Source organism: Lemur catta, chromosome 1 (genome assembly GCF_020740605.2).
Source record: "Lemur catta isolate mLemCat1 chromosome 1, mLemCat1.pri, whole genome shotgun sequence".
Lineage (NCBI taxonomy): Eukaryota > Metazoa > Chordata > Mammalia > Primates > Lemuridae > Lemur > Lemur catta.
In genome coordinates this window covers 171,908,679-171,920,877 of record NC_059128.1, presented here as the reverse complement: position 1 = coordinate 171,920,877, position 12,199 = coordinate 171,908,679, and positions in this window count along the sequence as shown.

The window sequence follows — 12,199 nt, the reverse complement described above, 5'->3', positions numbered from 1 at the left end:
AACAACCACAATCTCACCCAGGAGGTTGACAAGAGAACCAAGTCTAGAGCCCACAGCTCCTGCATCCCAATCCTGAGACTTTTCCTGACATTGGGCAGAGGCATTGGGCTTCCCCAGCATGTACCATGTGCTGGAAACCCCAGATTCCCCTTGCAGAATCTCCTTTCTTGTGGCTGCTGGAACTCTTCATTAACAGACACCAAGATCCTGAGAAGTACCAGGGCAGCTGTCAGGATTTAAGGAGCCTTCCTGAGGAGTGACAACTCCCATTTCAGTACTACCCTGAGTGAGGGGTGTGATCCCAAAGAGAAAGCCCCCCATCCTTTCTGAGGAGATAGGCATATGGAGTACGAAAGTCACCAGCAGTGAAACAACCCCACCTGGCTCTGTAAAATGAGGTTCAAATTAGCTCTAGGAGGTGGGAGGATGCACCCATCCCTCAGCCGCTGCTTGTTCACTGTTAATGGCTCATGCTGCCATCTTGCTTTGGAGAATTGTCCTCAGCCCTGTCCAGGAGGTCACCCTCACCCACCCACCCACTTACCAGGAGATGGGTGTACCACCATTCTTTTGGTAGTTCCCTGGGTGGAGCCTAAGAAGAATTAACTAGGCTTAACCAGATTAATTTTGCAACTTTGCATTTAAGTCAATGGCTCAAACTTGAGAGTGCGTAAGAATCACCTGGGGGAAGAGGAGGCATTTTGAAAACAGACCATCAAGGCTCATGCACAGGAGAGTAAGGGGTTATAGTGAAAACAAACAGTCTGGCCCCGCACAAGAATGCTTCAATGAGAGAACTGGCTACCGGGGTTCCTATGATAAAGGCTAAATTCCTAACCCATTGCCTTCAAGGCCATCCAACTTCATCTTACTCCACTCTCTCCTCCGCTGTCTGTGCTCCCAACAAGGAACTTACATGAGCCATACTACCACCTCAAGGCCCTTGAAGAAACTGTTCCTTCTGCAGGGAAAACTCTGACCCTACTCCCAATTCAATTAATTTTCACTTCATATTTCATTTCAGGAGGCTTCCCTAAAACCCCCACCCCATACCAGACTAGACTCCACCCTGAAAAAATACACTAGTGTGATGATACCCATGATAATCTCGCTGATTTCTCAGGGCTGTAAGCTTCCTGGAGGGATAGACATGGTCTGTTTTTGCCTGCTTTTTTTTAGTCCAGTGCTTGGCACCAGGTAGGCACCCAATAGCAATTATTTGGCCAAATGGCCTTGCCATTGTGCCATTGTTTTTGCATGTAGCACACCATTCCTATAATGTTTACTGAGTATCTACTGTGGTGTGTGCCAGGCCCAGGGCTAGGTTCACATCAGGATGAATCAGACATCTACCACACACCTTCTGGCCCATGTAGGATGTTTGATTTGTGGACACCAAGGTGTTTTAAAATGACCTCTTCAAAAGTTCAAAGGTTGAAATATACCCTTGCCTAGTGATGGAAAGGAACTTCCATTCTAAGGCAAGGTAATGTATCTAGCCTCCCATGATGTTCCCTCCTCCACATTCCGTCACCAAATAAGAGTGATTTAGGGATTATCTGTGCTCATGCTAGGAAGTTGGTAAAGTTGGGGAAGAACAAGCAAGTTTGGCTGCTAATAACTTAATAAAATGCTGTGTCTCTCTAGGTCAGGCTCCAACTAGGACTTGCTTGAATACCTGTGGCATATCTAATGCAAGTACCAAAAATTTTTCCAAAATTCTTCCTACTTGAGAATGACATATTTTAACTTTAAGCTGCCCTAGACCACCGCCACCCACAGGCACTTGTGGTATCACACAGTGCTGGCCTAGTCCATGTAATTTTACTATTAGGAGATATCTAAATCTCTTTAGTCTTCTTCATGTTACTTCATAGCTTTTGACCATCTGGTCTAAATGAGCTCAGGTGTTCTAGAACCAGAAATGAAGCATCATGGCTAAGTCTGAAATGAAGAAACAAAGGATGAGGTGCTTCTCTCCCCAGGAAGGGGTGAGGATGGAAATCTGGGAAGAAGAGAATTTGGCAAGGTCACAGGAACTCCTGGGGACATAGGTGTGTATGCACCTCCCACCCACCAGAACAGCACTCTGTGAAAAGCTGGCTCCTGAGGCTGCCAGGAAGATAAACCGATGGCAGCTGAGGCATGTGAGAGTTGGCAGGGAATCAGGCGTCAGACCAGCCTCAGATGCCTCAGCGAAGGTTGGTCTTCTGGGAAAGCAGGGGTGAATTTACTTTTCAGATAGTTTCATGTTAGTTTATAGAAATGCAGCTGATTTTTATATCTTGCAACTTTATTGAATTAACTAATTAGGACTAACAGAGTTTGTGTGTGTGTGTGTGTGTGTGTGTGTTTGTGTGTGTGAAGTTTTTAGGGACTTTAAATAAGATTATATCATCTACATATAAGATCATATCACCTTATCTAAAAATAGATAATTTTACTTGTTCCATTCCAACTTAGATGACTCACTTCATTTTCTTGCCTAATTGCTCTAGCTAGGACTTCCAGTACCATTTTGAATAAAAGTGGCAATTATAGTTAACAATAATTTATTGTATATTTCAAAATAGCTAGAAGAGAATTGTAATGTTCCAAACACAAAGAAAAGATAAAAGTTTGAGGTAATGGATATCCTAATTACCCTGATTTGATCATTATCCATTGTATACAGGTGTCAAAATATCACATGTATCCTTTAATATTATATATCAAAAATCACCAAAGTCTCTGCCTCCTACACCTACCAGAATAGATATGTTATCAGAGTTAAAAATACGAAGGATTGGTGAGGATATGGAGAAATTGGAACTATCACAGGTTGAAAACAAAAAAGAAGTGGTAAAAGGGGGTGTCCTTCTTGTGCTTCTGATCTTAGAAGAAAAGCTTTCACTTTTTCACCATTAAATATGATGTTAGCTATGGGATTGTCATATATGGCCTTTATCATGTTGAGGTAAAATTCATTCTATACATGTTTATTGAGAGTTTTTATCTTGAAAGGGTGTTGAATTTTGTCAACTTCTTTCTCTGCATCTATTGAGATGATTATGTGATTCTATCCTTCATTCTGTTAATGCAGTGTACCACATTAATTGATTTGTGTATGTTGAACCACCCTGACATGCCAGGGAAAAAATCCCACCTGATCATTGTGAATAATTTTTTATGTGCTGTTGAATTTGGTTTGCTAGTAATTTGTTGAGGATTTTTGCATCAATATTAATCAGGGAGATTAGCCCGTGGTTTTCTTTTCTTATAGCGTCTTTATCTGGCTTTGGTATCAGTATAATGCTGGCCTCATAGAATGAGTTTGGAAGTGTTTTTTTGTCTTCAATGTTTTTGAATAGTTTAAGAAAGATTGGTGTTAATTATTCTTTAAATATCTGGCAGAATTCACACAGACAGAATTTTGAAAGCAGCAAGCGAAAAGCAACTCATCATGTACAGGTGAGCTGTGCATGATGAGACTATCAGCAAATTTCTCAGCAGAAACTTTGCAGGTTAGAAGGGAGTGAGGTGGTGACATATTCAAAGTCCTGAAAGAAATAACTGTAAAACAAAAATATTACACCAAGAAAAACTGTCCTTCAGAAATAAAGGAAAGATAAATACTTGCCCAGACAAGCAAAAGCTGAGGGAGTTCATCACCACTAGACCTGCCTTACAATAAATGCTAAGAAGTGTTTTTCAAGTTTAAAAGAAAGGATGCTAAATAGTAACATCAAAACATATGAAAGTGTAAAAGTCACTGGTAAAGGTAAATATATAGACAAATATTGTGATACTGTTATGATGATATGTACATCACTTTTAATTTTTTAAAATAAAAGTATAAAAGCTAAAAAATAAAAGTGCTAAGAAAAGTAATGGGTACACAATATAAAAAGATATAAATTGTGACATAAATAACAAAGTATATAATGATGTAAAAGTTAGAGTTTTTATATTTTATTGAAATTATTATCAGCTTAAAAGAGAATGTTATAAGTATAGGATGGTTCATGAAAGCCTTAGAGTAACCACCCAAGAAAATACCTATAGAAGATACACAAAAGAAAAAATAGGAATGAAAAATATCAGTACAAAAAAACCAATGAAACACAAAGGAATACCAAGAGGAAACATCAGGGGTTAAAAAAGAAAGAAAGAAACACAAAGGAAAACAACAAGAGGAAAAAAATAGAACAAAATAGAAAACAACAAAATGGCAATAGTGAGTTTTCCCTATCAATAATTAGTTTAAATGTAAATTAGTTAAACCCAATCAAAAGAGAGTAACTGAATGATTAAAAAATAATACTCAACTATATGCTGTCTACAAGAGACTCACTTTAGATTTAAGGACACACATAAACTGAAGGTGTAGAGATGAAAAAAGATATTCCATGAAAATGATAAACAAAAGACAGCATGGATGGTTATATTCATATTAGAAAAAATAAATATTTAGTCAAAAACTGTTACAAGAGACAAAGAAGTACATTATATAATGATAAGAGGATCAATTCATCATGCAGACATAGTAATTATAATATATATGCATCAAATATCAGAGCCACCTAAATATATAAAGCAAACAGTGATGGAAACTAAAGGGAGATATAGACAGCAATACGATAATAGTAAGAAACTTCAATACCCTGGTTTAAGTAATGGACAGGTCATCCAGGCAGAAAATCAGTAAGGAAACAGCAGACTTGAACACTATAGGCCAAATGGACCTAACAAACGTATACAGGAAATTTTGCCAAAAGCAAGAATACATATTCTTCTCAAGTGCACAAGGTACATTCTTCAGGATAACTTAAGAAGATTGAAATCATACTAAGTATCTTCTCCAACTATAATAGAATAAAACTAGAAATCAATAATAGAAGGAAAATTGGCAAATTCACAAATATGTAGAAATTAAACAATATACTACTAAACAACCAATGTGTCAAAGAAGAAATCAAAAGGTAAATCATAAAATACCTTGTGACAAGTGAAAATGAAAATATAACATACCAAAACTTATGAGATGAAGAAAAAGAAGTATTAGAGGAAAGTGTATAGAAATAAATGATTGCACCAAAAAAAGACCAATCTCAAATAATCGACCTAACTGGACCTTAAGGAACCATAAGAAAAAGAAGAACAAATTAAAGAAGAACCAAAATTAGCTGAAGGAAAAAAAAACAATAATTAGAACAGAAATAAATGAAATAGAGGAGGCTGTAGCTGGAAGCCAGAGCTCCAAATTGGGGTCCCGATCCAATTCCAATGGCAGGAGGAGGCAGTAGGGTAAAGGGTAGAGCCAAGAGAAATAGCAGTCACTGGAGCCCACCACTTACTTAAGAGGAGGTTAATGGAGATTGGGCTTAAGCAGACTTCAGGGCATGTCTGTAATTGGAAACAGATGGTGCCAGGAACAGAAAGCCAAACAGGAGCAGGAGAAGGAACTGGCAAAAATCACATTGAGAAGGAAGACATGGAGTTGATAATGACAGAGATGGAGATCTCTGAAGCAGCAGCAGAACAGAGCTTGTGGGAACACATGGACAACATGGTAGAGGCTCTTATTGCCCTAAACAATTGACACATGCTTTCTCGGGTATACCTACTGAACTAGCTTATTGCAATAAAGTTTTTTGTTCTGTAGTTTTTTTAAAAAAGAAGTAAATCAAATAGAGAAGAGAGAAACAATAGAAAAAAAATCAATGAAACTAAGACTTGCATTTTGAAAGGATAAACAAAATTAACAAACCTTTAGCTACACCTAAGAAAAAAGAGAGAAGACACAAATAAATAAAATCATAAATGTAAAAGGAGACATTAAAATTGATGCCATAGAAATAAACAGGATTATGGAGAATGCTATGCACAATTATATACCAAAAAATTGGATGAACTAGAAGAAACAGATGAATTTCTAGAAATATACAACGTATCAAAACTGAATTATAAAGAAATAGAAACTCCGAACAGGCCAATAACAAGTAAGGAAATTCCCTCAATTTTTGTTTGAGGAGGTTTTTATTTCTCCTTCACTTTTGAATGATAATTTCAGAGAGTATAGAATTCTAGGTTGGGTTCTTTTCTCTCTCCAAGATAGCTGACTAGAAGGATTTCATGTTCACCTTACCCACTTGAATGTGTGTAGATGATCATACTTTGAATACATTATCCAAGAGAGACCATGGGAGTTCAACAGAAAGGCAATAGGAAACACTAAAAACTAGGACTACCAGAAAACAATTAAAAACATGACAAGAATGAAACCTCATATATCAGTAATAACCTTGAACATAAACAGATTAAATGTTCCACTTAAAAATATAGATTGTCTGAATGGATAAAAAATATAGTTCAAGTATAAGCTCCTAATGAGAACTCACCTTACCTAAAAAGACATATATAGACTGACAATAAAGGGGTGGAAAAGATACTCCACAGTAACAGAAACCAAAAGTGAGCAGGAGTATTTATACTTATATCAGATAAAATAGACTTTAAGTCATTGTAGTAAGAAAAAGACAAAGAAGATCATTATATAATGACAAAGGGATCAATTCAGCAAGAAGATATAGCAATTCTAAATATATATGCACCCAACACTGGAGCACTCAGATTCATAAAACAAACATTACTAGACCTAAAGAGATAGACTCAATACGATAATAGTGGGGAACTTCAACACCCCACTCAAAGCATTAGATAGATCATCTAGACAGAAAATCAACAAAGAAACATTGGACTTAAAGTGGTCTTTAGACCAAAGGTGTCTAACAGGAATTTACAGGATATTCTACCCAATAATGGCAGAATATACATTTTTTTCATCATCACATAGAACATTCCCCAAAATAGACCACATTTGTGCCATAAAACAAGTCTCAACAAATTTTTAAAAATCAAAATCATATCAACTTTCTTTTTAGACTACAGTGGAATAAAACTAGACATGAATACCAAGAAGAACTTTGGAAACTATCCAAATAAATGGAAATTAAACAACATGGTCCTGAATGACCAGTGGGGCAATGGAGAAATTAAGACAGAAATAAAAAGGTTTTCTGAAACAAATGAAAATGGAAACACAGCATACCGCAACCTGTGGTATATAGTAAAAGCAGTGCTAACAGGTAAGTCTGTAGCCATAAATGCCTACATCATAAAGTAGAACGATCACAAATTAACAATCTATTAAGCTCAAGGAACTAGAAGACTAATTTCTCTGCTTATTCTTTGTTGTTAAAACAAACAAACAAAAAAACGAACTGGAAAACCAAGAACAAACCAAACTCTGCATTATCAGAAGAAAAGAAATAACAAAGTTTAAAGCTGAACTAAATGAAACTGAGACTAAAAGTACCATACAAAGAATGAATGGAATGAAAAGTTGGTTCTTCAAAAAGATAAACAAAATTGATAAACCACTAGCTAGACTAACAAAGAAGAGAGAAGATCCAAATAAATAAAATCAGACCCTTACAACTGATACCACAGAAATACAAAAGATCATTAGAAACTACTATAAACAACTACATGCTCACAAACTAGAAAATCTAGAGGAAATGGATAAATTCCTAGAAACTTACAACCTACCAAGATTGAACCAGGAAGAAATAGAAAATCTTAACAGATCAATAATGAATAGCAAGATTGAATCTGTAATTTAAAAAAAATCTCCCAACCAAGAAACACCCGAGGTCAGATGGATTCACAGCCAAATTCTACAAAATATACAAAGAATAAATAATACCAATCCTTCTGAAACATTCTAAAACATCAGGGAGGAGGAAATTCTCCCTAACTCGTTAAACAAGGCTAGTATTATCCTGATATCAAAAGCAGACAAGGTCACAACAAAAAAGAAAACTATAGACCAATGTCCCTGATGAACATAGATGCAAATGTCCTCAACAAAATACTAGCAAACCAAATCCAACAGCACACGAGAAAGATAACATATCATGATCAAGTGGATTGTATGACAGGGATACAATGATGGTTTAACATAAGCAAATCAATAAATGTGATACATCACATAAACAGAATCAAGGACAAAAACCATATGATCATCTTAATAATGCAAAAGAATTATCCTGGATAGAGCTGGAACCCATTCTACCTAGTGAAGTATCCTAAGACTGGAAAAACAAGCACCACATGCACTCACCATCAAATTGGTTTTAACTGATCAACACTTAAGTGCACATATAGTAATAACATTCATCAGGTGTAGGGCAGATGAGAGTGGGGAAGACGGGATGAGTATATACACACCTAATCGGTGCGGTGCGCACTCTCTGGGGCATAGACACGCTTGAAGCTCTTACTCAGGTGGGGCAAAGGCAATTTATGTAACCTAAACATTTGTACCACCATAATATGCCAAAAGAAAAAAGAAAAAAAATAGAAACTGTATTATTAAATGTAAAAGAAAATTAGAAGTCCTTAATGGAGAATGAAAACAATGTTGACAAGTGAGTAGAAATGAGGAATAAAGTCTCAAATTTTTAGGAAACTGTAAAAGAAAAGCAAACTATCAGATTAGGACCAGAACCACAAGTAACAATACTAAAAATATTACAGAGCACTCCCTTCAATCAGTAGAGGATACAACAGTGGTACAGTTCTCTCCACTAAGAGATGCTGTAACACCCAAACACCACAGAGAAACAATTTAAAAAGACTTTAATGCAGCAAGTTATTATCTTGTTTATTCTGTAAAAATCTGTATAGATACAAATATATATTGTGCAAAACCTCAGTCCAAGTATTTAAGAGTATTTAAGAGAAAACTGAACAAAACAATAATGCAAAAGAAGTATTTCATAGAATTCAGCATCCTTTCATGGTAAAAACCCTCAACAAAATAGGCATAGAAGGAACATACCTCAAAATCATAAAGGCCACATATGACCAACCCATAGCTAACATCATACTGAATTAGGGAAAGTTGAAAGCATTTCCTCTAATAACTCAAACAAGACAAGGATACCCATTTTCACTACTCCCATTCAACATAGTACTAGAAGTCCTAGCCAAAGCAATCAGGCAAGAGAAAGAAACAAAAGGCATCCAAATTGGAAAAGAGCAAGTCAAATTATCCCAGTTTTCTGATGTTATGATCTTATATTCATAAAGCCCTAAAGACTCCTCCAAAAACCTCTCAGATTTGATAAATGAATTTAATAAAGTTGCTGTACACAAAATCAATGTACAAAAATCAGTAGCATTTCTACACCCTGTTAAGGTTCTAGCTGAGGAAGAAAGCAAGAAGGCAATCCCATTTATAACAACTACAAAAAATTAAAATGTAATACACAGAAGTAAATTTATTCAAAGAGGTGAAAGATCTCTAAAAGGAAAACTACAAAACATTGATGGTACAAATTGAAGATGACACAAATGGAAAATCATCTCATGCTCATGCACTGGAAGAATTAATATTGTTAAAATGACCATATTGCCCAAAGCAATCTACAGATTCAATGAAATCCCTATCAAAATACCAATATCATTTTTCGTAGGATTAGAAAAAACAAACCTAAAATTCCCATGGAACTAAAAAAATAGCCTGAATAGCCAAAGCAATCCTAAGCAAAAAGAACAACACTAGAGAAATCATATTACCTGACTTCAAATTACAGTACAAGGCTATGATAACCAAAACAGCATGGTACTGGTGTTAATATAAAAGTAGATGCATAGTTCAATGGAACAAAATAGAGAACCCAGAAATAAAGCCACATATTTACAGCCAATTGATCTTCAAGAAAATTGACAAAAACATACATTGGTGAAAGGACACACTCTTCAATACATGGTGCTAGGAAAATCGGTATAGCCTTAAGCAGAAGAATAAAACTGAACCCCTATCTCTGGCCACATATACAAAAATCAACTCAAGATGGATTAAGGACTTAAGACCTGGATCTTTAATACTCGTAGCCATAGAAAAGAATGAAATCATGTCTTTTTCACACACATGGACAGATCTGGGGGGCCATTATCTTAAGTGAAATAACTCGGAAAGTCAAATATCACATGTTCTCATACATAATTAGGAACTAAATAATGTGTACACATGCATATAGAGAGTGGAATAATAGACATTAAAGACTCCAAAGAGTGGGAGGGTGGGAGGGGGGCCAGTGAGGGCTGAGAAATTACTTACGTGTACAATGGACATCATTGGGGTGTTGGCTACACTAAAAGCCCAGACTTCAGCACTATGCATTATATCCATATAACAAAACCGCACTTGTACCTCTTAAATCTATTAAAAAAAAAAAAAAAAAAAAAACGAAGAAGAAAGAAAAAATACTAGGGGAAAACTCTTCTGGACATTGGTCTAGGAAAGGAATTTATAACTAAGATCTCAAAAGCACAGGCAACAAAAACAAAAATAGACAAATGGGATTTAATTAAACTAAAAATCTTCTGCACAGCAAAAGAAATAATCAACAGAATGAAAGTACAACCTGTTGTATAAAAGAAATTATTTGTAAACTATTCATCTGATAGTATCCAGAATTCATCCTTGTATATCCAGAATATACAGACAACTAAAGGGAAAAAATAATCCTATTACAAAATGAGCATAGTTCATAAATAGACACAATTGTTCAGTTTATTGAGCTTTTTACTTGTTTTTAGGATGGAGCTCCCAAGCTTCTCACATGCCAGACTGGAAACCGGAAGTCACAAAGGGATACTTGATACAAAGAAACCTCCTATCTCCAGCTCCTTCAAAGCCCATGAGGAGAGGCTGAGTGAGAGGCTCTGAGCAGGGAATTGTCAGGGGTCCAGGTGGCCTAATTTGGCCACAGCTCATGACTCTACCTGGTGTGACGTGACACAGGGTTTGCTGGGTGTGAGGTTTTAAACTTTAGGCCCCTTATTCCAGAGAAAAATCCTCTTCAGTGTAAATCTGGTCTTCCCAGTAAAGGACCTGCATTAAGCAAGCAATCCTTTAATTTTCTCTCTGAAGGAAGATAGAGTCTCACTTGTATGATCAGCGTTGTTTGCTGTCACTTGGACAGGCAGCGATGAAATAGTGCTCAGAAAAATTACATTCCCAGCAATTTCAGAGCACTCCTGGCTCATGAAGCATGCACATAATTGCTACTTCATACAAGTTTGATAAATGAGATGAAAATATACTGTTACTTCCTCCGAACAATGGAGGGGGGCCTTATTCCAGGGGTCATTTTAGATAATGAAAAACACAACTAATGAGTTTGATTAAAGGATTCATTAATGGTACAGAGTGTTTAGAAACTAAAAACAATCATCTTTTCCTGGAGTGTCAAGCAAGTCACCTCAGCTCAAAGCCTGAGTGGACAAGGATTCAGGGGAGCTGGTTTCTGGGCTGCGCTCAGCTACCTGTGACCTCCCTGGAAGGTTTTGGACATATCCCAGACCCTCTTTCTGCCTTTTCTCTCCCAGCTGGGGAGCAGAGATTATAACATTTTCCCCCTTAATTCTTAGACATTTGTTCTGGGGCTAAAGTTGACTGCAAAAACAGGCCTTTGGGTTTGAACCATAGACACCCAGGACAAAATTAATGGCTTTCCATCCAGATATCTGGTTTCTGAACACAGCAGAGAGGGTAGCATTGAAAGAATAGCTTCCATCTTACATGACCATTTCAAACTTCCATAATGATGAAGAAAGGTGTGTAAGTGTATGCATTTATCTGAACCTGTGTACAAGGTGTGCTTGTGTTTAAGTGTGTGTTTTATGTGTTTACGCATTAAGTGTGCATGAGTATGTGAGAGTGTGAATGTTAGTGGGTGGATGCATTAGAGTGTGTATATCTGTGTACACATGTATTGGTAGGTATGTGAGTGTGTATATGAGCATACAAATGTGTGCATGTATGAGTTTATGTGAGCATGTGTGTACATGTGAGTGTATGCTTGTTAAGTACAAATATATGCATACATGTGAGTGTGCAAATGTGTATGCAGGTGCGTGCATATGTGTACCATTTTTGAGATGTCTTGTCTTTCACCTCATGAGTGTGCTTTGCCGCCTGCTGATCTGCTCCTTCAGAAGCTCTCTCTTTATATCATCTCCTTTGTGCAAAGTATCCCCAAGAGGAAGTTTAGTAACGCAGCCTGAAGGTTTATGTAGAGCAATTTGTAACAGCCTTTAAAAGCAAATTGTCTTAAGCAGAAGACTACAGCATTGCACAGCAGTA